Consider the following 23,969-nt stretch of genomic DNA (forward strand, 5'->3'; position numbering starts at 1 on the left):
CCCTCTCCCCTCCTCCCCCTCCCCTCCTCTATCCCCCCTCTCCCCCCTCCCCTCCCCTCCCCTCTCCCCCCCCACTTCTCCCCTTCCCCTCCTACCCTTCCCCCCCTACCCCTCCCCTTCCTCCCTCTTCCGTTCCCCCCTCCCTCTCTCCCCCCCCCCCCCCCCCCCCCCCGCCGCTGCGTTCTCGGCGATGCCTTCCCCAGTTTGCCGACACTCCGGGACGTTCCGTTCACCTCCTCACTGCCTGTCAGCCAGCATGACTGTCTGGCGACTTTATAAAGCAGGTGTGAACGGCGACGTACTGACCTTGTGTCACGACGTCGGGACTTTGGCCCATCCGGCCCGGAGAATAGCGGGGTTGCCGGGGAAGCGACTTTTTGCCTGCGTCGGGCGATTCGCCGTGATTTTGCGCGCGATACACGATTACAAAAATTTGGCCGGTTGGGAGAATAGCGGGGGCGCGTCAGACCGGCGTCGCGGGGAAAAACGGCGCAGCCGCTATTCTCCCAACCGGCGTGGGGTTGGAGAATTGCGCCCTGTTAGTCTCACTCTCATACCCGTTCCTGACATCTCTCCAAGGCCTGGAATCCAACTAACCCTATCACCTCGGACACCTCGGGCAAAGGCTGTTCAGTGCTGGTCTCCCCAAATGTGAACCAGGCAGAACGACACTTGTGGGGGTCTCCCAGGGCATTGGTCGTTCCCAGTTGCATGCCCTCTGGGCATGGTGGCACCCTGGCACTGCCAGCCTCATACCCTGGCAGTGTTACCTGGGTGCCAGCCTGACAATGCAAGGTGCTCAGGTGGCACAGCCTGCTGGCCAGGGCACTTCCAGGGTGCCAGGCTGGCACTGCCAAGCTGGCATTTTTTGCACAGTGATTGGGCAGGGTGTGCCCTGCATAGGTGTGGGCAGCTGCAGGGAGGCCAGGGACCTCCTGAGAGTGAGTTGGGGCTATTTAAAAATGGCATCCTGATCTCTTGATGCATATTAGGCAGTCGAGGCGGCTGGAAAAGTAGATACGCTAATTAGGAAATCTGCTCAATCCACTGTTGTGTAATCAGCAACTCAACTCAACAATCTTGCAGTTTACCATTAAGGCTTTTTCACCTGGAACAATGAGTCAACATCCACTGTCCTGTAACTCAGATGCTCTTTCCAATTTTCCTGGCACCCGGAGAGCACATCCTTCAGAAGATTGTCCTTTCAAAGTCTGGCAGCCATCTCCTTTTAAAATGAAATGAAATGAAATGAAAATGAAAATCGCTTATTGTCACGAGTAGGCTTCAAATGAAGTTACTGTGAAAAGCCCCTAGTCGCCACATTCCGGCGCCTGTTCGGTGAGGCTGGTACGGGAATCGAACCGTGCTGCTGGCCTGCCTTGGTCTGCTTTAAAAGCCAGCGATTTAGCCCTGTGCTAAACCAGCCCCTCTGTGCTAAACAAGCCCCTGAAGCTAAGGCATATGTTTGTTTTGTTATTTGTTGGTTAAACATTACAAATTAATAGTCCTGTATATTTCTGTTCACCCGAACAAATGCGATCAAATGGCCACACAGCGCCCGAAAAGCAGCTAGTCACAGCGAGGACCAGATGGAACGTCACTCATGGGGGTCTCCCAGGGGATTGGAGGCCCCCAGGTGCATGCCCTTTGGGCAAGGTGGCACGGCTGGCACGGAGCTCCACAGTGTACAAAATGGGGCTACGTGCATCCTCGGCCGCGTGTTTCCCACTGAGATCCCCAACTAACCCGGATGCCGTTTGATAGTGTGATATTTCTCGGCACTGTGAGTGAAGGGAACTCGCTCGCTCTGGGCCTTTGTTCCCATTTAGTTCAATCCCGCCCATTGACAATTATAATTGGGAAACTGCAATGAAATGTGACTTGTTCTCCAGATTAATAACATTTCATTTAACTGGATTGTTGTCCAGTTATGTAAGGTACAACGTCTCAGTTTTGTCTTCAATGTTGTCTCTTCCTTTTCGAGTGACAAACACGACCCAACTTTTCAAACATTTGTTCTTGAGATGTAGCCGTCGCTGGCTAGGTTTGCATTTATTGCCCATCCCTAATTGCCCCTCGAGAAGGGAGTGGTGAATTGTCTCCTTGAACCGCTGCAGTCCATGTGATGTAGGTACACCCACTGTGCTGTTAGGCAGGGCAATCCCGGATTTGATTCAGTGACAGTGAAGGAACGGCCGATATATTTCCAAGTCAGGATGGTGTAAACTTGTCCTTTCAGAATGGCAGGTGGGTAGATCTGCAATTATTTCTGAAATGTTCTGTTTGGTTTGACTCCTTTTCTTTTGTTGAATATCTGTTGATATGCATACGAGGGGCTGACGCCGAGCTGATGTCAAGAATGTATAATTATGCCCTTGAAATAGTTATATGTCATATCCATTTAATACATGTACTGTACTGCAACACGAACTGTCTGTGATGGACAGAACACATTGTTCAACAAAGAGCATGCCAATTTCCAACACTGATCCATGTTTTCCATTCATCTACATGGCAAGGCTCATTGTTCCCATTTCAATCATCGTATATGATGATCACTCTGATTTTCCACGCATTGACCAATGTCCAAGTTAAAGGCTGGTTCTTTCAGATGAAAGTTTGAAATTACTTTTCAAAATTGTTAACTTGATCCATTCCAAACAATTGCCTGGATTGCAGTTCTTACCCAATTGGCAACAAAGTGTGTTCTCCAGGCTAGTCCATGCATATGAAGTGATTCACTTCACTGCTACCTGGTGTATGGTAATAGGTTGGTTATAAAATTGCTGCTTTGTATATTACCCCCCCCCCCCCCTCCCCTCCCCTCAGCATTTGTCAATTTTACACATCAACATAATCATGCAGGATAACTACAAAAAAAAAGTGAAATAGATGTGAAAAATAAATGAGACAGTCAAAATATATTTAAACTTTTTGTGGAACATTAAAAGTCCCAATTCATAGCACATTTTCTTGTTCCTGTTGTCAAAAATAGAATATTTATCACCTAAAGTGAACACCTATAAGACATTTTATAGAGCACTTTGTGGATTGATATTTCAATGATTCTATCTATTTGAAGGGCTTTTTTTTCGGTACACTTTTGTTTCAGTGAAAGCTGCTTTCTCGTACAGCTTGTTGTACCTCCATTTGAAATAGAAAGGCTGGTCTTCAATACACCAGGGAAAATCTCACTTGAACGGCTGACCAACTAAATAGTGAATCAATATTTAAAACAGAGCAGAGTAAGTAAAATCAGAATGCCAGCGATCAATTGAAAAATCCATTCAGTAGCTGATCCTGAATGCCTGCCTCAAACCTGTCATTTTTCTTCTCCAAAGCATGAATTACAATAAAACATTGCACGACTGGAATTCAGAACCGACCAATGGAATCAGCCTTACCTTGTGTAATTTCCCCCGGCATTTAACAAGTACTCAGGCTTGTCACTTTGCCCGCATGTCCGCTGATTCTAGTCCTCTGAGAGACATGCGACTGTGTGAGTCCAAATCTCTCATCTCAGATAAACAGTTTCTGCACATTTAGAGAGCAGCCTCTCTGATTGGCTCTGGCAGTGATTCTTTTTCTTTTCATCTCTCTTACTTGCACTTTCTCTCTCTCTCTCTCTCTCTCTCTCCCCCCCCCCCCCCCCCCCCCCTCTCTTTTTCTCCTTTGTCATTTCTTCCTGAATACCTCAGGACAAAGTTAAAATGTTTATGGGAAGCACAGAGCGCCTCAGTACAGGAAAGTTCATTAATAAAAGCAAGAAGCTTGCAGCCTAATTTGCGGCCCTATTGAAAAATGGCAGCATTGTAAACTCATCCATCCCAGGCAGGAGGGGGTTGTTAGTCAGGTGGAGGCACAGCACACAGACACAGAGATAGGAACCCTTTGCAAGAGAGCTGATAATAAATTTCACACACCGGGTAAAGCCACTGCAACTACTAAACACTTAACTTGAAGCTCATTCATCAGAAAGGCACAATCTACCTCGAACTGCATGCTTCAGCTCAGGGGATGCCCTTTAGTGCCTTGATTGGGAGCAGCTCAAGGCAAATAGAAATTATTTTCCAAATTGCACCTAAACCCATCGGGGGTGAGAATAAATTGGAAAACATGCAAAAAGAAAACCCAGCGGCATCTTTGTTCAAACCTAGCTGCAAAACCACAGTGCTGGAGATAATTTATACTCTCGTCAGATAAGAACAACAATTCAGATAAGCTTCATGCAAAATTCATAGTGAAATTGTCACCTTGTTCCACTTATACTGTCTCCTTCAGTTTGAATGAAAAGTACTGGAAGATAAAATAACAGCTGTGGTTTTACCGAACACCATGGATACCCTGGCGAAAGGAGAATTATTGGAGCATCTGTGCAGCGTCTCGGATGGGCACAGTGACATGTGTAATCAGTGGGAGGAGGGGGGGGGGGGGGGGGGGCGCGGCAATGAACCAGCTCGGACAATTGATGTGGCAGAGATCACTGACACAAATCGATGGGCAGCAAAATAGCACACATTATTGAATGGTCACTTAATTTTCTGGTGAAAGTTGAAATTTGAGTGGCTGCTTCCTGTGATCTTTGACTATTTCACCAATTGCTCCAAGCAGATGTGTATGGCTGGCTTTGAATTGCTCAGTTATTCAGGTCAGGAAAATCCCAGATTGAAGGCGTAGCCTGTGGCACAGCACACAGACAGAGAGAGAGGAGCACTTTGGAAGAGATCTCAGTCTGAGCAGCTGAACTGGGAAAGATAGCGGGGTGGGTGGGGGCGAATCAGACAGAATTCCTCTTCCGCATCGTTATCTGCTGAGACTTGCTGGGAAGAGGGTGTTCTGAATTGACATGACGCCTGTGGTAAACCACTGTTACACCTGATATAAGGTAGGACCTGCACTACAGGTTCGCCGGTAGCCCCTGCCTGCTGGCTCCACCCAGTAGGAGCAGTATAAATATTTGTGTCCTCCATTGATCTGCCATTTGGCCAGCTGCAGTAGGAGGCCATGCATCTGACTGCAATAAAGCCACAGTTGTATCCAATCTGAGCCTTTGTACAATTGATCGTGCATCAATTTATTGCAGTCAGATTTTCTACAAGATGGACCTACGAATCAAACCAGATCGCCTGCAGCTGGATCCGCAATCGGCCAGAAGAGACTTTAATCACTGGCTAGCTTGCTTCGAGGCTTACATAAACTCAGCGACCAACACACCGACGGAGGCTCAGAAGATACAGATCGTGTACTCAAGATTGAGCTCCAGCGTGTTTCCGCTGATCCAGAACGCCTCAACTTACCCGGACGCGATGGCGCTCCTCAAAGAGAACTACGCGCAGAAAGCGAACTCACTCTTTGCCAGGCACGTACTCGCCACTCGCTCTCAACTCCCTGGTGAGTCTAATCTCCTCATTCTAATCTCCTCATTCTAATCTCCTCATTCTAATCTCCTCATGCGCGATGCTTTTGTAACGGGAATTGGGTTGGACCTCATCCGCCAAAGACTGCTCGTAGGGGCCACACTCGACCTAGCGGAGACTAAAAAACTAGCACTCTCCATGACGGTCGCCTCACGTAACACTCAGGCCTACCCCTCCGGCCACGCGGCCCACCCTTCCTATCCCTCGTGGACCCCGCAAACGGCCACCGCAGCCGGGGCCTTACCCAGCCAATACGCCTGCGCCACACGCCAATCTGCACACCTCGGGTTACTTCTGCAGCCAACAGAAGCACCCTTGCCAACGCTGCCCGGCTGGCACCACCATTTGCAAAGCTTGCAGCAAAAAGCGCCACTTCGCCGCAATGGGAGCCACCATCTTCGTCCGGGACCACGCATGGCCAGTGGGCACCACCACCTTCACCACCCGGATCATGCGCAGCCAGTGGGCGCCGCCATCTTCTCCCCCTTAGTCCACGTGCGGCCCGTGGACGCCTCCATTTTGTCCCCCGCAGGATCTTCAGTCGCTGCCATCTTGTCTTCCCCACAGGGCATGGACGCCGTCGACATTCCACGACCGGCGCCCCCCACGCTCTCCATCTTCTGATGCCAGCGACGACCGACCGCAGCTCGTCTCGATGATGCTTGACCAGTCCCGGCCTCACAACCTGGCCACCGCTTCAACTACGGTGAAAATCAACGGCCACGTGACCTCTTGCCTGCTGACTCCGGGAGCACCGAAAGCTTCATCCATCCAGATAGGGTAAGGTGCTGCTCCCTCGCGGTCCACCCCGCCAACCAAAGAATCTCCCTGGCCTCCGGATCCCATTCCGTCCCGATCCGGGGGTCTTGCACGGTCACTCTCACGGTCCAGGGCATAGAATTCAGTGGCTTCCGCCTCTACGTCCTTCCTAATCTCTGCGCTGCACTATTACTAGGCCTGGATTTCCAGTGCAACCTCCAGAGTATCACCCTCAAATTCGGCGGGTCCCTACCACCCCTCACTGTGTGCGGCCTCGCGACCCTAAAGGTCGACCCCCACCCTCCCTCTTTGCCAATCTAACTTCGGATTGCAAACCCGTTGCCACCAGGAGCAGACGGTACAGCACCCAGGACAAGACCTTCATCAGCTCCGAAGTCCAGCGGCTGCTTCGGGAGGGTATCATCGAGGCCAGCAACAGCCCCTGGAGAGCTCATGTGGTAGTCGTTAAAACTTGGGAGAAGTATAGAATGGTCGTGGAGTACAGGCAGACCATCAATCGGTACACGCAGCTCGACGCGTACCCCCTTCCTCGCATATCTGATATGGTCAATCAGATTGCGCAGTACCGGGTCTTCTCGCCGATTGACCTCAAATCCGCCTACCACCAGCTCCCCATTCGCAAATCGGACCGTCCCTACACTGCCTTTGAGGCGGACGGTCACCTCTATCAATTTCTCAGGGTTCCCTTCGGCGTCACTAACGGGGTCTCGGTCTTCCAAAAGAGATGGACCGAATGGTCGACCGGTACGGTTTGCAGCCACCTTCCTGTACCTAGACAATGTCACCATCTGCGGCCACGATCAGCAGGACCACGATGCCAACCTTGCCAAATTCCTCTGCACCGCCACTCTCCTCAACCTCACCTACAATAAGGAGAAGTGCGTGTTCAGCAGGACCCACTTAGCCATCCTCGGCTATGTGGTCCTGAGCGGAGTTCTGGGGCCCGATCCCGACCGCATGCGCTCCCTCATGGAGCTTCCCCTCCCCCATTGCCCCAAGGCCCTCAAACGCTGCCTGGGGTTCTTTTCGTAATGCGCTCAGTGGGTCCCAAACTATGCGGACAAGGCCCGCCCACTCATTAAGTCCACCCATTATCCCTTTACGGCCGAGGCGCAACAGGCCTTCGCCCGTATCAGAGCAGACATAGCCAAGGCCGGGATGCACGCAGTAGATGATACACTGCCCTTCCAAGTAGAAAACGACATATCAGACGTCGCACTTGCCGCCACCCTCAATCAGGCAGGCAGGCCCGTGGCATTCTTTTCCCGCACCCTTCAAGCCTTAGAAATTCGGCACTCGTCCGTCGAAAAGGAGGCCCAGGCTATCGTTGAAGCTGTGTGGCATTGGAGGCATTCCCTGGCCGGCAGGAGATTCACTCTCCTCACTGACCAATGGTCGGTAGCCTTCATGTTCAACAACACGCAGCGGGGCAAGATCAAGAATGATAAAATCTTGTGGTGGAGAATCGAGCTCTCCACCTATAATTACGAGATTCTGTATCGCCCTAGCAAACTCAACGAGCTCCCAGACGCCCTCTCTCGAGGTACATGCGCCAGCGCACAAGTAGACCGACTCCGAGCCCTGCACGACAGCCTTTGTCACCCAGGGGTCACTCGGTTGTACCACCTTGTCAAAGCCCGCAATCTGCCCTACTCCACCGAGGAGGTACGGACAGTCACCAGAGACTGCCAGGTCTGTGCGGAGTGCAAGCCGCACTTCTACCAGCCGGACCGTGCGCACCTCGGGAAAGCCTCCCGCCCCTTTGAACGCCTCAGCGTGGATTTCAAAGGGCCCCTCCCCTCCACCGATCGAAACACATATATTCTCAGTGTGGTCGAAGAGTACTCCAGATTCCCCTTCGCCATCCCATGCCCCGATATGACGTCTGCCACCATCATCAAGGCCCTCAACACAATCTTCGCTCTGTTCGGTTTCCCCGCCTACATCCACAGTGACAGGAGATCCTCGTTCATGAGCGATGAGCTGCGTCAGTTCCTGCTCAGCAGGGGTATCGCCTCCAGCAGGACGACCAGCTACAACCCCCGGGGAAACGGGCAGGTAGAGAGGGAGAACGGGACGGTTTGGAGGGCCGTCCAGCTGGCCCTATGGTCCAGGAACCTCCCAGCCTCTCGCTGGCAGGAGGTCCTCCCTGATGCGCTACACTCCATCCGGTCGCTACTGTGCACCCCTACGAATAACACACCCCATGAACGCCTTTTTACCTTCCCTAGGTGTCGCTCCCGACTTGGCTCACAGCTCCAGGACCGGTCCTGCTCCGTAGGCACGTCCGACTCCACAAGGCGGACCCGTTGGTGGACAGGGTACACTTGCTCCATGCCAACCTCCAGTATGCCTATGCTGCGTACCCTGACTTCCGCCAAGATACTGTCTCCCTCAGGGACCTGGCACCAGCAGGTGCCACCCATCTACACTTCCCCAGCCCGGCGTCATCTTCCTCTCCCCCGGCGCTCCCAACATTAACCCCACCAGGACCATCCCTCCTACCCCTGCCCACGCAAGAAGGTGAAGAGGATTTTGGCTCGCTCCCAGAGTCACCCGACATCAGGCCGGCACCGACATCGCCAGCATCGACATCGCTGCCACCGTTACGTCGCTCCCAGCGGAACGTCAAGGCACCAGACCGGTTGAATCTCTAACTGGCACCAGACTTTCAAAAGACATTTATTTTTCCCTCTTTCTTTCTAATAAAACACTACATAATTTTCACTACTGTATATAGTTCTACACCACCCCCACCGGACTCATTTTTAACAGGGGGTGAATGTTGTAAACCACTGTTACACCTGTATTAGGTGATGTAAGGTAGAACCTGTACTACAGGTTCACTGGTAGCCCCTGCCTGCTGGCTCCGCCCAGTAGGAGGAGTATAAATATGCGTGTCCTCCATTGATCTGACATTTCACCAGCTGCTGTAGGAGGCCGCCCATCTTACTGCAATAAAGCCACAGTTGTATCCAACCTTCGTCTTTGTACAATTGATCGTGCATCAGCGCCCATGGACATTATGGACAGAGAGCTGCTGGAAGTCAGAGTAGGGTTGAGTAGGGGAGGGGGAGTATGGGAGAAGGAAGGGGGAGTGGGAGAGAGGGGCAGTGTGGGAGAGGGGAGGGGGAGTGTGGGAGAGGGGAGGGGTGTGTGGGAGAGGGGAGGGGGTGTGGGTGGAGGGGGTGTGTGGGAGAGGGGAGTGTTGGAGAGGGGAGGGGGAGTGTGGGAGAGGGAGGGGGGAGTGGGGGGAGGGGAGTGTGGGACAGGGGAGGGGGCGTGTGGGACGGGGAGGGGGAGTGTGGGAGAGGGGAGGGGGTGTGTGGGAGAGGGGGGGGAGTGTGGGAGAGGGAGGGGGGAGTGGGGGGAGGGGAGTGTGGGACAGGGGAGGGGGCGTGTGGGACGGGGAGGGGGAGTGTGGGAGAGGGGAGGGGGTGTGTGGGAGAGGGGGGGGGGAGTGTGGGAGAGGGAGGGGGGAGTGGAGTGTGGGACAGGGGAGGGGGCGTGTGGGACGGGGAGGGGGAGTGTGGGAGAGGGGAGGGGGTGTGTGGGAGAGGGGAGGGGGAGTGTGGGAGAGGGGAAGGGGAGTGTGGGACGGGGAGGGGGAGTGTGGGACGGGGATAGGGAGTGTAGGAAGGGGAGGGGGCATGTGGGAGAGGGGAGGGGAGTGTGGGACAGGGGAGGGGGAGTGTGGGAGAGGGGAAGGGGTGTGTGGGAGAGGGGAGGGGAGTGTGGGACAGGGGAGGGGGCGTGTGGGACAGGGAGGGGGAGTGTGGGAGAGGGGAGGGGGTGTGTGGGAGAGGGGAGGGGAGTGTGGGACAGGGGAGGGGGCGTGTGGGACAGGGAGGGGGAGTGTGGGAGAGGGGAGGGGGTGTGTGGGAGAGGGGAGGGGGCGTGTGGGACGGGGAGGGGGAGTGTGGGAGAGGGGAGGGGTGTGGGAGAGGGGAGGGGGTGTGTGGGAGAGGGGAAGGGGAGTGTGGGACGGGGAGGGGGAGTGTGGGATGGGAAGAGGGAGTGTAGGACGGGGAGGGGGCGTGTGGGAGAGGGGTGTGTGGGAGAGGGATGTGTGGGAGAGGGGTGTGTGGGAGAGGGGTGTGTGGGAGAGGGGTGTGTGGGAGAGGTCCATGTCAGTGAAGAACAGAGGGACACCATCCTCCCCAAGGCGGGCTGTAGACTCAAGCCTGCCCTCCTGAACACTGCCTGGGAGGTGGTGGCAGAGGCAGTCAGTGCTGCCAGCCTCACCAGGTGGAAACAGCTGGTGATCTGGAGGGGTGTGAGTCCCTGGTGAGACAAGGGCGGAGAACCAGGGAGGGTTCCAAAGACGATGGTGCAGGCGTCCTCTGGTTGGGGTGAGCTCTGCTGATCCCTGCTTTCTCTGCAATGGGGCACAGCTTCTGAGGAGTGCCAGCACCTGGTAGGTCTCTGATTGAGTCTGGCCACGCCCATCCCCTTGATGACTATGATTTAGTGGCCATTACTGAAACATGGTTAAAGGATGGTCACAACTAGGAGTTAAATATCTGAGGGTATCAAACTATTCGGAAGGACAGAGTGGATGTTAAGGGAGGTGGTGTTGCTCTGTTATTTAAGGATGACATCCGGGCAATAGTAAGGGATGACATCGGTGCTATGGAGGATAAGGTTGAATCCATTTGGGTGGAAATCAGGAATAGTAAGGCGAAAAAGGTCACTGATAGGAGTAGTCTATAGGCCACCAATTAGTAACATTATGGTGGGGCAGGCAATAAACAAAGAAATAACTGATGCATGTAGAAATGGTACAGCAGTTATCATGGGGGATTTTAATCTACATGTCGATTGGTTTAACCAGGTCAGTCAAGGCAGCCTTGAGGAGGAGTTTATAGAATGTATCCACGTTAGATTCCTAGAACAGTATGTAATGGAACCTACGAGGGAACAAGCGGTCCTAGATCTTGTCCTGTGTAATGAGACAGGATTGATTCATGATCTCATAGTTAGGGATCCTCTCGGAAGAAGCGATCACAATATGGTGGAATTTAAAATACAGATGGGGGGTGAGAAGCTAAAATCAAATACGAGTGTTTTGTGCATAAACAAAGGGGATTACAATGGGATGAGAGAAGAGCTAGCTAAGGTAGACTGAGAGCAAAGACTTTATGGTGAAACAGTTGAGGAACAGTCGAGAACCTTCCAAGCGATTTTTCACAGTGCTCAGCAAAGATTTATACCAAAAAAAAGGAAGATCGGTAGAAAGAGGGAAAATCGACCGTGGATATCTAAGGAAATAAGTCAAATTGAAGGAAAAAGCATACAAAGTGGCAAAGATTAGCGGGAGACTAGAGGACTGGGAAATCTTTAGGGGGCAACAGAAAGCTACTAAAAAAGCTATAAAGAAGATTAAAATGGATTATGAGAGTAAACTTGCTCAGAACATAAAAACAGACAGTAAAAGTTTCGACAAATATATAAAACAAAAAAGAGTGGCTAAGGTAAATATTGGTCCTTTAGAGGATGAGAAGAGAGATTTAATAATGGGCGATGAGGAAATGGCTGAACAGGTTTTTTGGGTCGGTCTTCACAGTGGAAGACACAAATAACATACCAGTGACTGATAGAAATGAGGCTATGACAGGTGAGGACCTTGAGATGATTGTTATCCCTGAGGAGGTAGTGATGGGCAAGCTAATGGGGCTAAAGGTAGACAAGTCTCCTGGCCCTGATGGAATGCACCCCAGAGTGCTGAAAGCGATGGCTAGGAAATTGCAAATGCACTAGTGATAATTTACCAAAATTCACTAGACTCTGGGGTGGTCCCGGCGGATTGGAAATTAGCAAACGTGACACCACTGTTTGAAAAAGGAGGTAGGCAGAAAGCGGGTAATTATAGGCCAATGAGCTTAACTTCGGTAGTAGGGAAGATGCTGGAATCTATCATCAAGGAAGGAATAGCGAGACATCTGGATGGAAATTGTCCCATTGGGCAGACGCAGCCTGGGTTCATAAAGGGCAGGTCATGCCTAACTAATTTAGTGGAATTTTATCATGAAATTACCAGACCGGTAGATAATGGGGAGCCAATGGATGTGGTATATCTGGATTTCCAGAAAGCCTTTGACAAGGTGCCACACAAAAGGTTGCTGCATAAGATAAAGATCCATGGCATTAAGGGTAAAATAGTAGCATGGATAGAGTATTGCTAAATTACTAGAAAGCAAAGAGTGGGCATTAATGGGTGTTTCTCTGGTTGGCAATCAGTAGCTAGTGGTGTCCCTCAGGGATCAGTGTTGGGCCCACAATTGTTCACAATTTACATCGATGATTTGGAGTTGGAGACCAAGGGCAATGTGTCCAAGTTTGTGGATGACACTAAGATGAGTGGTAAAGCGAAAAGTGCAGAGGATACTGGAAGTCTGCAGAGGGACTTGGATAGGTTAAGTGAATGGGCTTGGGTCTGGCAGATGGAATACAATGTTGACAAATGTGAGGTTATCCATTTTGGTAGGAATAAGAGCAAAAGGGATTGTTATTTAAATGATAAAATATTAAAACATGTTGTGCAGAGAGACCTGGCTCATGCATGAGTCACAAAACAGGTTTACAGGTGCAACAGATGATTAAGAAAGCAAATGGAATTTTGTCCTTCATTGCTAGTTTAAGACTAGGGAGGTTATGCTGCAATTGTATAAGGTGTTAGTGAGGCCACACCTGGAGTATTGTGTTCAGTTTTGGTCTCCTTACCTGAGAAAGGATGTACTGGTGCTGGAGGGTGTGCAGAGGAGATTCACTAGGTTAATCCCAGAGCTGAAGGAGTTGGATTATGAGGAGAGGTTGAGTAGACTGTGATTGTACTCATTGGAATTGAGAAGGATGAGGGGGGATCTTATAGGAACATATAAAATTATGAAGGGAATAGATAGGATAGATGCAGGCAGGTTGTTTCCACTGGCGGGTGCAAGCAGAACTAGGGGGCATAGTCTCAAAATAAGGGGAAGTAGATTTAGGACTGAGTTAAGGAGGAACTTCTTCACTCAAAGGGTTGTGAATCTATGGAATTCCTTGCCCAGTGAAGCAGCTGAGGCTCCTTCATTAAATGTTTTTAAAGTGGAGCTGAGTCCACAAAAGATCAGCCATGATCTCATTGAATGGCAGAGCAGGCTCGAGGGACCATGTGGCCTACTCCTGCTCCTAGTTCTTATGTTATGTTCTTATGATACAGCAGGGGTATGAGGGTGTCCAGAGGGGCAGCCTGGGTGGGCTCCCAGATGACCAGAGGCTCTCTGAGCATTTTAAGGACAGAGGTAGCACTCAGCAGTGTGAGCAGCCAGGAGCCCTAAATGGGTGCGTTTAAAAGACAGACTGCAGTAACAGGGGTCTGTGCCAGGTCACCCCGATCCCAAGGGGGGCACTCTGAGTCCATGGACTCGGCACCAAACCCCTCCACATTACTGTCTCCGGCCCGGGCAGTCATCCTCCAGCAAGCCCGACAATTTACAACAGTTTTTCAGTGTTATCTCCGCCTCCTGTTCCCCCTCCACAGCCATGGTGCCCAGTACACATTTTTTAATACTTGTAGTAATTTGCACCCGCAAGACTTTTGCCTGAGAGGAGCGGAGTATCACGGAAGGGCGGGGTATAAAGTGTCCAAGCTGCTAAGCACACATAAATGCCGGGTTTGCACACTCCCCCCGCTGGGGGTGATATATTAGCACGGGTAGAGGAATGGTTAATGGATTGGATTGATGATCACTTTACATTATAGGAACTTCCAGACAATCTACATGGAAAATCTGATCAATCACTGCACTGGGGGGAACTAATCAGCTTTTATGTATAAAGCAATCGGTTATATTTTGTCACGTAAAACATCAATTTGCATTAGCTACTGTGAAATATTTGCCATGACAAATGATCCAGTTTTACTGTTATCTTTTCACCCTTTGGCAATTGCTTTCTAACTCAATTGATTGTTTTTCCTTAAATATAAAAGAACCTATCTCGCTTCTTTACATTCACATTGCTCCAACAGCCTCAGGAGTCACAATGGCGCTGGTGCCTCCCACCTTTTGCCGTAATGGTGCCAGGCGTCCGTGATATACTTTATGGCCTCTGTCATTTGAAATGTTCGAAAGGGACTGAGAAAGGTACAGCAAGCCAAGCTTCTTAAATCAAAACTTTGCTGACTGTAAACATTCATTATATGGGAAGCCATGTCCTCCTGTCGTAACCTATTTACTGGATAGAATAGTGGAGTATTTCTCCTGTGCCCATGCACAGACTGACTCAAAACAAACCCAGTGTACATCACAGCAACAGGTCATTTGGTATTTATGCTCCGTATGCGTCTCTTCCAATTACTCTTCATATAGTCCCAGCAACATACCTTGCTATTCCATTCTTATTCATGTGTTGATCTAATTTCCTCTAAATGCATCTATACTATTCAGCTCAACTGCTCCCTACGGTAGCGAGTTCTACATTTTCAGCACTCTCAGTAAATAATTTTCTCCTGAATTCTCTGTTGAATTTATCAGTGCCTATCGGATATTCATCAACTCTGTTATGTTTGACCCGCCCACAAGTGAAAATGTCTCGCTGACATTGACTCTAACAAACCGCCCATTAACCTCGAGATGTATATCAGGTCATCCTGTGGCCTCCTCTTTTCCAGAGGAAAATGTCTCAGCCTGTCTATTCTTTCCCAATTGGTATAACCTTTGAGATCTGTTATCATCCTTTTTATGCATCTTCTTCAATGCCGTTATGTTCTTTTTCTAATACGGAGACCAGTGAGTAAAACAGGTGGGTCGGGATGTTTCAACCACAAGACAAATGCAAAAATAGCCCCTTAATTAGTCCTGTGTAGTTGGATGGGAGGTCAGAATAAGGCCAATTAAATCAAAATCTGTTGTGAATATCCAATATTGTCCGATCTCAAAAACATGCAAGAGAAATTAGAGTCTAAACAGAATCTAAATTCTTTCATTAGTTGAAAGTACTTGGTGTAATCAGGCACTTCTGTCTAAAAGGATGTGTCTATCTTGCGGTATCTTCTCACTGCTTCATTCACAAGTGTCAGGTGAAGATTAATACGTGAATCTTTATGCTGAACCACGTTTCCACATTTATCATTCAAACGGAACCATCCCTCATTTAATTATTTTTCTCAAGATGGGATTAAGGCACACTTTAAATAATACTGTTCCAAAGTCAAGAACACAGGAGAAACCAGGAGGAAGGAAAGGCAATACTTCCCACCGACAGCTATCTCCTCTGGTTTATTAACTCTCCAGCATCACATCTTATTGTATTTTGAAAAACCTCAATGTTTTTGCCTCAATCACCACTAATCCAAATATTTATCAATCTGGATTAAAGGAGTTAAATAATATTTTTTTTTTATAAATTTAGATTACCCAATTATTTTTTCCAATTAAGGGGCAATTTAGCGTGGCCAATCCACCTACTCTGCACATTTTTTTTGGGTTGTGGGGGCGAAACCCACACAGACACGGGGAGAATATGCAAACTCCACACGGACAGTGACCCAGAGCCGGGATCGAACCTGGGAACTCAGCGCCGTGAGGCGGTTGTGCTAACCACTAGGCCACCGTGCTGCCTGAGTTAAATAATAATTAAGATGGAGCACATTTCCTCAAACCACATTTCATTTTAAGTTATCCGAATAATTGAACCCCTGCTTTAATATTTTGAGATTAATATCCAATGATGGTAATGTCATACCTCGCTGTATTCACACTAGCTACTTAAACACAATCTACAATGTGAAAAATAATTTATCGCTTTTGATCTGCATTTTTGTGAGTTAGTAGTAACTGAGGGATATTTTCAATGATCCACCCCCTCGTATTTTAAAATATAACATTACTTACACATACAGTTGCAAATGAGATCAAGTCAAATTTGGTTACTCTAAATTCATTTAAAAAAAATTCTACTTCTACAGATGAATTTGAAGCAATATTACTGATTGACATTTTCTATATTGTTGACAGGTTTACACACCTTTACAATCATCTTTCAGATGTTTCTATTCCACAGTGGAATGCCCAAATTTCTTCAGTCTAATCTCAGATAACCCGATACTGGAATCTTAACTTTAAACCTTTCAGCTATATTCAAGGTACGAGCAGACCAGAGTCCTATAATGATTAAGCTTTTCTTTCTGTGATCTATTTTCTACTATTTTGGCCATGCAGTTCAACATGCTTAGTATCTTCCCATTGTTAGCCACGTCAATACCACGCATGTTATGTCATTGCAGTGACCATGAAATTTGGAGTAGAATGCTGCTGCCATCAGGTGTCTAAACCAGTATGGCGGCATGTACAGAGCATGTGCGTAAACTGGGCAAACAACAGCACGTCTCTGATACACAGCACAAATCAGGACGTGTGAGAAATTTTTAATTGATTGAAAAATCATACTTAGAAAATGAAATGAAAAGAGGGAAAGACAGATCTAATCTAATTTGGGGCAGCACGGTAGCATAGTGGTTAGCACAATCGCTTCACAGTTCCAGGGTCCCAGGTTCGATTCCGGCTTGGGTCACTGTCTGTGCGGAGTCTGCACATCCTCCCCGTGTGTGCGTGGGTTTCCTCCAGGTCCTCCGGTTTCCTCCCACAGTCCAAAGATGTGCGGGTTAGGTGGATTGGCCATGATAAATTGCCCTTAGTGTCCAAAATTGCCCTTAGTGTTGGGTGGGGTTACTGGATTATGGGGATAGGGTGGAGGTGTTGACCTTGGGTACGGGGTAGGGTGCTCTTTCCAAGAGCCAGTGCAGACTCGATGGGCCGAATGGCCTCCTCTGCACTGTAAATTCTATGTAAATTAAGAGAGAGAACTGATAGAGACAAAAAGAAAAAGCAAAGATAAATCTGTATTTTCATTTTTTAAATCTCCAACAATAATTAAAACCTGAAGGAATTAAATTTAACATTGCTAAAATTACATTTTCAGAGCTAAAGAGATTGTTTGTTAACCATTAAGACTGACGTTGTTGAAAAAAATCACTTCTACCTGAATGCATTTCTCCCAACTATTTCTGGAATGTTCAGTAGCTAGCTGGTGAGTGAATACAACAACTTCACACTTTTACATGGACTCAGTTGCCATTTTTGTGGATTTATGTGTTTGCCTGCGTATGCTCAGAATTTGAAAGGCTGTGTGATTTTCTCCACTCCAGTGAGCGCTAATCTTCTTACCTTTATTCTTAACTCAAAACATGGGCTACAATGTAATTTTGAGTTTCACTTTTCTTTCCACTGCCCCTTCCAGTTAGGTAACATCTTCAAATCCCACCACTTTACCTTGATTATTTTTAGATCCGTGAGTGTTTCTGCAATTTGGAAAAGTGGTGGTCCCATCGCTGAGCCCCAAGACAGCTGAGGTTTTAACCACTAACTCAAACATACTCACTCTTCCATATTATTTCTCGAGATTATTAGCTATTCCTAGGATTTTAGGTTAATTGTGTACATTTCTTTACCCTGAATTTTACAGTTTTGAGTTTAATTCAAAGTATTCTATGTGAAACTTTGTCAAAAGCCTTTTGGAAGACAATGTACACTGTGTCATGTAACTGACCATAATCAACTTAGATTGTCACTTCCTCAAAGTACTGAGGCAGATTGGTTAAACAGGACCTTCCACTTCTGAATCCATGTTGATTGCTGTTAACTGAATTAGTTAACTGAAAGATAATCCTTCAAGTTATTCTTAATAACTAATTTAGATTTCCAAAAAGTGTTCGATGAGGTACTTTATAAAAGACTAGTTAATAAGATAAGAACCATGCTGTTGGGGGTAGCATATTGGCAGGGAGAGGATTGGCTAACTGACGGAAGACAGCGAGTTGGGTTAAGAGGGGCATTATCAGAATGACAACCTGTAACTCGTGGAATTCCACAAGGATCTGTGCTGGGGCCACAATTATTTATAATACATATTAATGATTTGGTTGAGGGAAGTGAAGTACTATTGCCAAGTTTGTGGAAGGCACAAAAATAGGTGAAAAGGCAAGTGGAGAGGATGACTTAAAGAGTCTACAGAGGGATGTGGATAGGTTAAATGAGTAGGCAGAAACTTGGCAGATGGAATCTAATGTAAGAAAATATGAAGTTTTGGTGTTTGGTAGGAAGAATAAAGGAGCTGAATATTATTTAAATGGAGAGAGATTGCAGAAAGCTGCAGCACAGGGATCTGGGGATCCTCGTTACATAAATCTAAAAAGCTAGTGTGTCAGTTCAGCAGTTGTCATTGGCTAGGTGTACTGTACGCTGCTGCTTTAATATGGGCCCACACATGGCCGGTTTGCAACCTCTGGTACATCCCCTTTGTCCATGAACTCTTTCACAATGATTGTCACTGATCTACAAATCCTTTCCCCGGTTTCTTTCAGCATTTAACAGGGCAAAATGCCATCTATCAATTGAGGATTTATTTGTTTTCAGCCCAATTAGCATGTCTAGGATTTCCATCCAATTTAGAACCACATTATTGATTTTATTGGAATATCTTTTTTTGAAGGGGCTTAAATCATCCCTTGTGAATACATAATTAAAACAAAATTAATGAAGCTCATGATACATATCTATCTATCGATCGAGAGACATATGAGGTGCAAATGGAAAGGGCAAAACTGATTCGCCAAATTGTGAATAAACAGAATATTAGATTTTTCTTAATCACATGGCTTTCTTGCTTTTTACCTTATAACAGGCAAAGGTTAGATAATCTTTCATTGATCCAACAGCAGCAGAGATGTAAGGCAAATCCCTCAGAATTATTAATGAAGACATCAGGAACACAAAGCAAACAGACCTAATCAGCATCGTTGAAAGTTCAGAAAAGTACTGAAGCCGAGAATCTGCGACCACATCGATACCAGACTGATGGAAAACTGACCAGCCTGCAGTGGATAAATGTCTGGTCTATCCTGATAGTTCACTTGGGTAAAGCTAGTTAGTGACTGAAAGATGCAGGTTAGAAGGAGCCCGATTCAATGTTCAGTCAGTGTTGACTTGCTTTTGCTCAGTGAACAGGCAGTGGAGCAACTCAATCCCTCAGCATCTGAGCATCTTTGGTCTGTGCGCATTCAGGACCCTGACCTTCCTGTTTCTTGCCATTTTAACAAACAAGCCTGCTCCCATGCTCACATGTCTGTTCTTGGCCTGCTGCAATGTTCCAGTGAAGTGCAACGCAAACTGGAGGAACAACATCTCATCTTCCGGTTAGGCACGCTACAGCCTTCCGGCCTGAACATCGAATTCAACAACTTCAGATGATCAGCCCCACCTCGACCCATTCGTTTTCATCTCATTTTAACTGTCTTTTACCATTTATTTCTTTCTTAATATGCATTTAATTCCCCCCCCCCACTAATCTTATCCACCTTTCCTGCACCTTTTTCCTCTTTGCTTCCCCCTTACCCTCCCCCGACACCTACAGTTTACCCTCTGATGTTAGTTTCCCTGCTATTTGACCTTTCACATCTTCTGTCCTCTCTGGGGACTGCCATTAACACTCTTTCTCCTTGGTATCTGTGGCCATTAGCACCCGGTTTCCCTGGGTTTCTGTGGCTATGACTCATCTTTCATTTTCACTCCACAGTATAAATATTTCCCACTTTCTCTGTCTGTTAGCTTTGACAAAGAGTCATCGGACTCGAAACGTTAGCTCTTTTCTCTCCCTACAGATGCTGCCAGACTTGCTGAGATTTTCCAGCATTTTCCCTTTCAACTCAGTCCCTCACATTGTTGCTGAGCTGAGATGGGGGCTTTCAGCCTGGGTTTCCAGTTTTGATCACCATCCATCGGCACTTGGTGGCAAAAGGATGTTTGTGACTGAGCCACCATGCCTGTGGCACCCTCACAGATAAGTGGGTTCACCAGTACCCAAGGGTGAAGAATGCCTATTTGACTGGGGTAGCACAGTCAGGGTGGTAGACAGGAAATTGTGTACAAGCTGCCAACTCCTGAAGAAATGTGGACAATGAAAACCATTGGAGACAAAAATAAATGGTTTTATATTGAGTTTTATGCAAGTGAATTACAGATTTGAAAATTTGAAGATTGAGGCTACAAGTTGAAGCAATATATTGTCTAAATAGGAAACAGAATGGGACAAAGTGGGTGCTACGGTGGGGAGGAGGGCTTAGCATGCAATAATTTAACCATTGGGACCAGGGCTTGAATCAATGTGGCAACAATCTCTCCTCTTTTGTGGCAATATAGATTTTGCATAAAGTTATTTCAAAATAATGTATTGAGCTCCTGGTAAAATGCTTGACTCACATGAGCAAGCTGACTACAATAGCCGATCTCACTCAGAAATGTTTCGGAAATATATCACAATTCATAGTAATATTCTAATATCATAAGGAACAATATTCTGTAGGTTAAAGTCAAAGACAAACGTTATTGAGAGGATTTTGATTGAAAATTAATAAGGAATGCTATTATCAAATAAAAACGAAATACTGCGGATGTTGGAAATCTGAAATACAAATGGAAAATTCTGGATAAACTCAGCAAGGGGCAGCATCTGGAGAGGTCCTGGTGCGATCCAGTGGCCACGCCCAGCCTGAGAGGAATCTTACAAGATTTACCCAGCTCGTCACAACTCAAGAGGTCTAACAGGATCTTGCGAGGTGCTGTGATCTGGACCCCACCCACAATGCCCAGCACATAAATTTGCATACCAAGTGTGCAGTCAGACTCACGTGAATACGCTCTCGCCGGAGTTAACCCCTGTGCCTCAGAGACCACGAGTGCCATTTAGCACTGGTCTCCACCAACACGGACAAGGTAGAACAGCACCTGGAGCAGTCGCCCTGGCAATCGGAGGTCCCTGGGTGGTTGGCCTCTGGGCACTGCCGATCCCAGCTGGGCACCCTGGCAGTGCCATCCAGGGGCCAAGCTGTCACTGATAGCGTGCCCAGGTGTGACTGCCAGGCTGGCTGGGGCACTGCCTGGGTGGCATTTTGCCCATGTTGGGGATCGGGTCCAGGGGTGCCCTGCCCTTATGAGGTGGGCTGTGGGGGGCTCAATTATTCCCTTATTGGTGCATCGGGCTGGTCCAGAGGCCATGGTGGGTAGGGTCCTCCATCGAGCACCGCTGCATGAGGAGAGGCCTGCACATATCGCAAGGGATTCCACTTCCTCAATATGAAGTTGGTGTGTGACAGATACCCGGCACCATGCCCTCATCCTGGCACACTCGACGATACCCAACATCTTTGGGTGAGGGGTTGGCTCCTGGGTGATAAGGGTTGTGACTGACGTTGCCTATCCGGAAGCTTCAGACTGATCAGGAAACTCGCTATAACGATGCACATACAGAAGTATCACCGAGTGGTGCCTCGATGTGTCCTGAAGTTGCGGTTTAGCCTGGACCGTTCTGGAGGGGCCTCCAATACAGCCTGAGGAGGGTCTCCCACATTCTGCTGGCCTGTTCCATCCTCCACAACATTGCGCAGCAAAGGGCCAACATGCCAGGGGAGGAGGTGGAATGCCAGGCCTTGACTGACAAGGAGGATGCACAGGGGGGCAAGAATGGGCAAAACATGGAGCCCTGGCAGCCACAGAGGCCGCACAATGTGAGGTGAAGTCAGCCGGCTGCGCACTTCACCCTGTAACCTGGATCCCCTTTGGTAGCTGTCACCTGCCACAAGGGCCCAGAGGTTCTCTGCCGTGGTGCTCTCAGCTCATCAGATGCACCAGGGACAGGTGAGTGGAATTCAGAGGTTCTGGCACCTCCGCTGCGCGAGTCACTGGCAAAGCTCCGTCACCTCAGCCTTCCCTGGGATGCCCGATGGCCCCCGGCTACTCCTTGGGGTGGGGGTGGGCTGGAGCAATATTCTGGGGCTCCCCCGCCATCTGGCGCTGCCAATCCTGGAGACCTACTCACGTCTCGACAAGGGTTTCCATACTCGGGGCCATGGAGCACAGGTACCGCGCCATTTCCCTCTGTGACTGTTCCCTGTTCCTCTCGGACTGTGCCATGTCATTCAGCGACCAGCTTGGGTCAGCCAGTGTCAGGCACCTGCAGCCCCCCGGGGCCTGTTGTGACTTGGCCACACTCTGGAGTGCTGCAGGAATGGCCCTGGTACATGGCTGCCTGTGACATGGGTACCCTGCCCTGTACCTTACCCACCGCCCGCCTCAGGCCTTGGACATCCTGACCCATGGCCTATACGTTCGTACCCAAAGCCTCCACCGCAGATGCCACCCGTGCGGTGTTGGCCTGGGTGGCACGCATTATCGGCACCACCTCCTGCCCGTGCAGGCGGTTGGACTCCTCCAGCTTCACCCGCAGGTGCTGGATGGTCGCTGATACCCCCTCCTGTAGTCCCTGGTTCTGCACCTCCACCTCCAATATTGATGGGACCGCCATTCCAGAAACCCGAAACCCGTCTGAAAGGCAACGAGTCCCTGGGGTCGGGCCGCCCTCTGGCCGTCCGCCCTATCGGGGGTTTCTACTCGATCCGCAGCAAGTGTGTGGGTGCGCACCAGATAGTGTCCCTGGAGTCTCTTCACTGAAGTGTTCAACCAGATGAGTGTCTCTGGGATGGTGGAGGGTGTTGGTGACAGCAGAGACCAGAAGTCGGTGTTGGTCTGGACTGGTACTCTGGGGTGTCGCAAGGCTGCATCGGGGAACGGAGGGCCCTGGACCGTCCCGCAACCTGGTAGTCCCGCAACACAAAAGGCCAGATGCATGGTTAGATCACTGGTAGGCCTGGTGTAGGGGGGCAAGGGATGACACGTGCCATAGGGGCATCGCAATGCATTGTGGGCTCACTCGGATCTTCAATGCCGATTTCCACCTCGTCGACTGCCCGCTCTCCAATCCCACCGATCCAGTCCATTGCCCTCTGCTCTGTGAAGGTGAGGGGCTGCATGGGGGTGGGGAACAGGGTGGGGGTGGGGTTGGGGGTGGGAGGGTGATGGGTGTGGGGAGTGTGGGACGGGTTGTGCCAGGGGCATGGAGCTGGTGACTCATCCTGGCCCGCCTGAGGAGGCCGTGCAGCGTCTTCCTGCACAGCTGCCCGATCCTGGCAGTGGGGCCCACGATGGCCACACCCCCGCCACCTGCCCCCAGGCCCGGTTGATGTTGGTGGGTGGTAGCCTCCTTCCCAGCCCAGGAGATAGGATGTCCCGTCTCTCCTCCATGGCATCCAGGTATGTCTCCAGCTCTGCATCTGCGAATCCCGGGGCCGCTTTTCGGTGGCTGGAATGAGAGTGTATGGGAGGGGAGTGGAACGCTTATATACAGCTGCAGCCTCTCCAGTACTAATCCCGACCGCGGCTAATCAGACACCGGCCTGTGTTGGAATCGCACTAGTTCCACGTAGTGCCGGTGCTGACCCATTAGCCTGTTCTGAATGGTTCTGTGATTGGCATCACTATCGGGACTGTAGAACGCCCGCTATTCAGTCCCAGCGTCAGCACTCAGTCTGCAAAACGGAGAATCCCACCCTTGTTGTTTATGTCCTGTAGCCAAGGGCTGGTTGGTTAATAATCCCACTGTTGATTATTTTCCCCACTTTGTTACCTTGTGTTTGTCCAGAATAAGTGCCACTTACCATTTTGCAGCTCATTTTTCAAACCATACCACCCTATTGGTATTTCCTTTTCATATTATCTAAAGTCTCAACCTTTCCCCTGTAAATTGCTGTCACTTGCAAGTTTCAGTAGTTGTGTTTCTTTCCCGAGTCCTGAATCAATTGTTAATCTGTAAAAGTAATGAGTCTGTAACGAGCCCCTGTCC

General features: G+C 49.1%; 1 protein-coding gene across 7 annotated transcripts in view; it reads right to left on the reverse strand.

Annotated features, from left to right (window-relative positions):
* The window catches only part of LOC119965741 (cadherin-18-like), a 787,515-nt gene that overhangs the window by 318,647 nt on the left and 444,899 nt on the right, over positions 1 to 23,969 (reverse strand). Inside the window, exon 1 of one of the 7 annotated variants that reach the window (XM_038796513.1) lies at positions 3,405 to 3,502. The exons of the other annotated variants lie outside the window; for them this stretch is intronic. The gene's annotated coding sequence lies outside the window, so the exon portion shown is untranslated. Of the gene's footprint in view, positions 1 to 3,404; positions 3,503 to 23,969 lie in introns of those variants that run through there. 7 annotated transcript variants of the gene reach the window in all.

The sequence above is a fragment of the Scyliorhinus canicula genome, chromosome 5, assembly GCF_902713615.1.
Source record: "Scyliorhinus canicula chromosome 5, sScyCan1.1, whole genome shotgun sequence".
NCBI classification, from domain to species: Eukaryota; Metazoa; Chordata; class Chondrichthyes; order Carcharhiniformes; family Scyliorhinidae; genus Scyliorhinus; species Scyliorhinus canicula.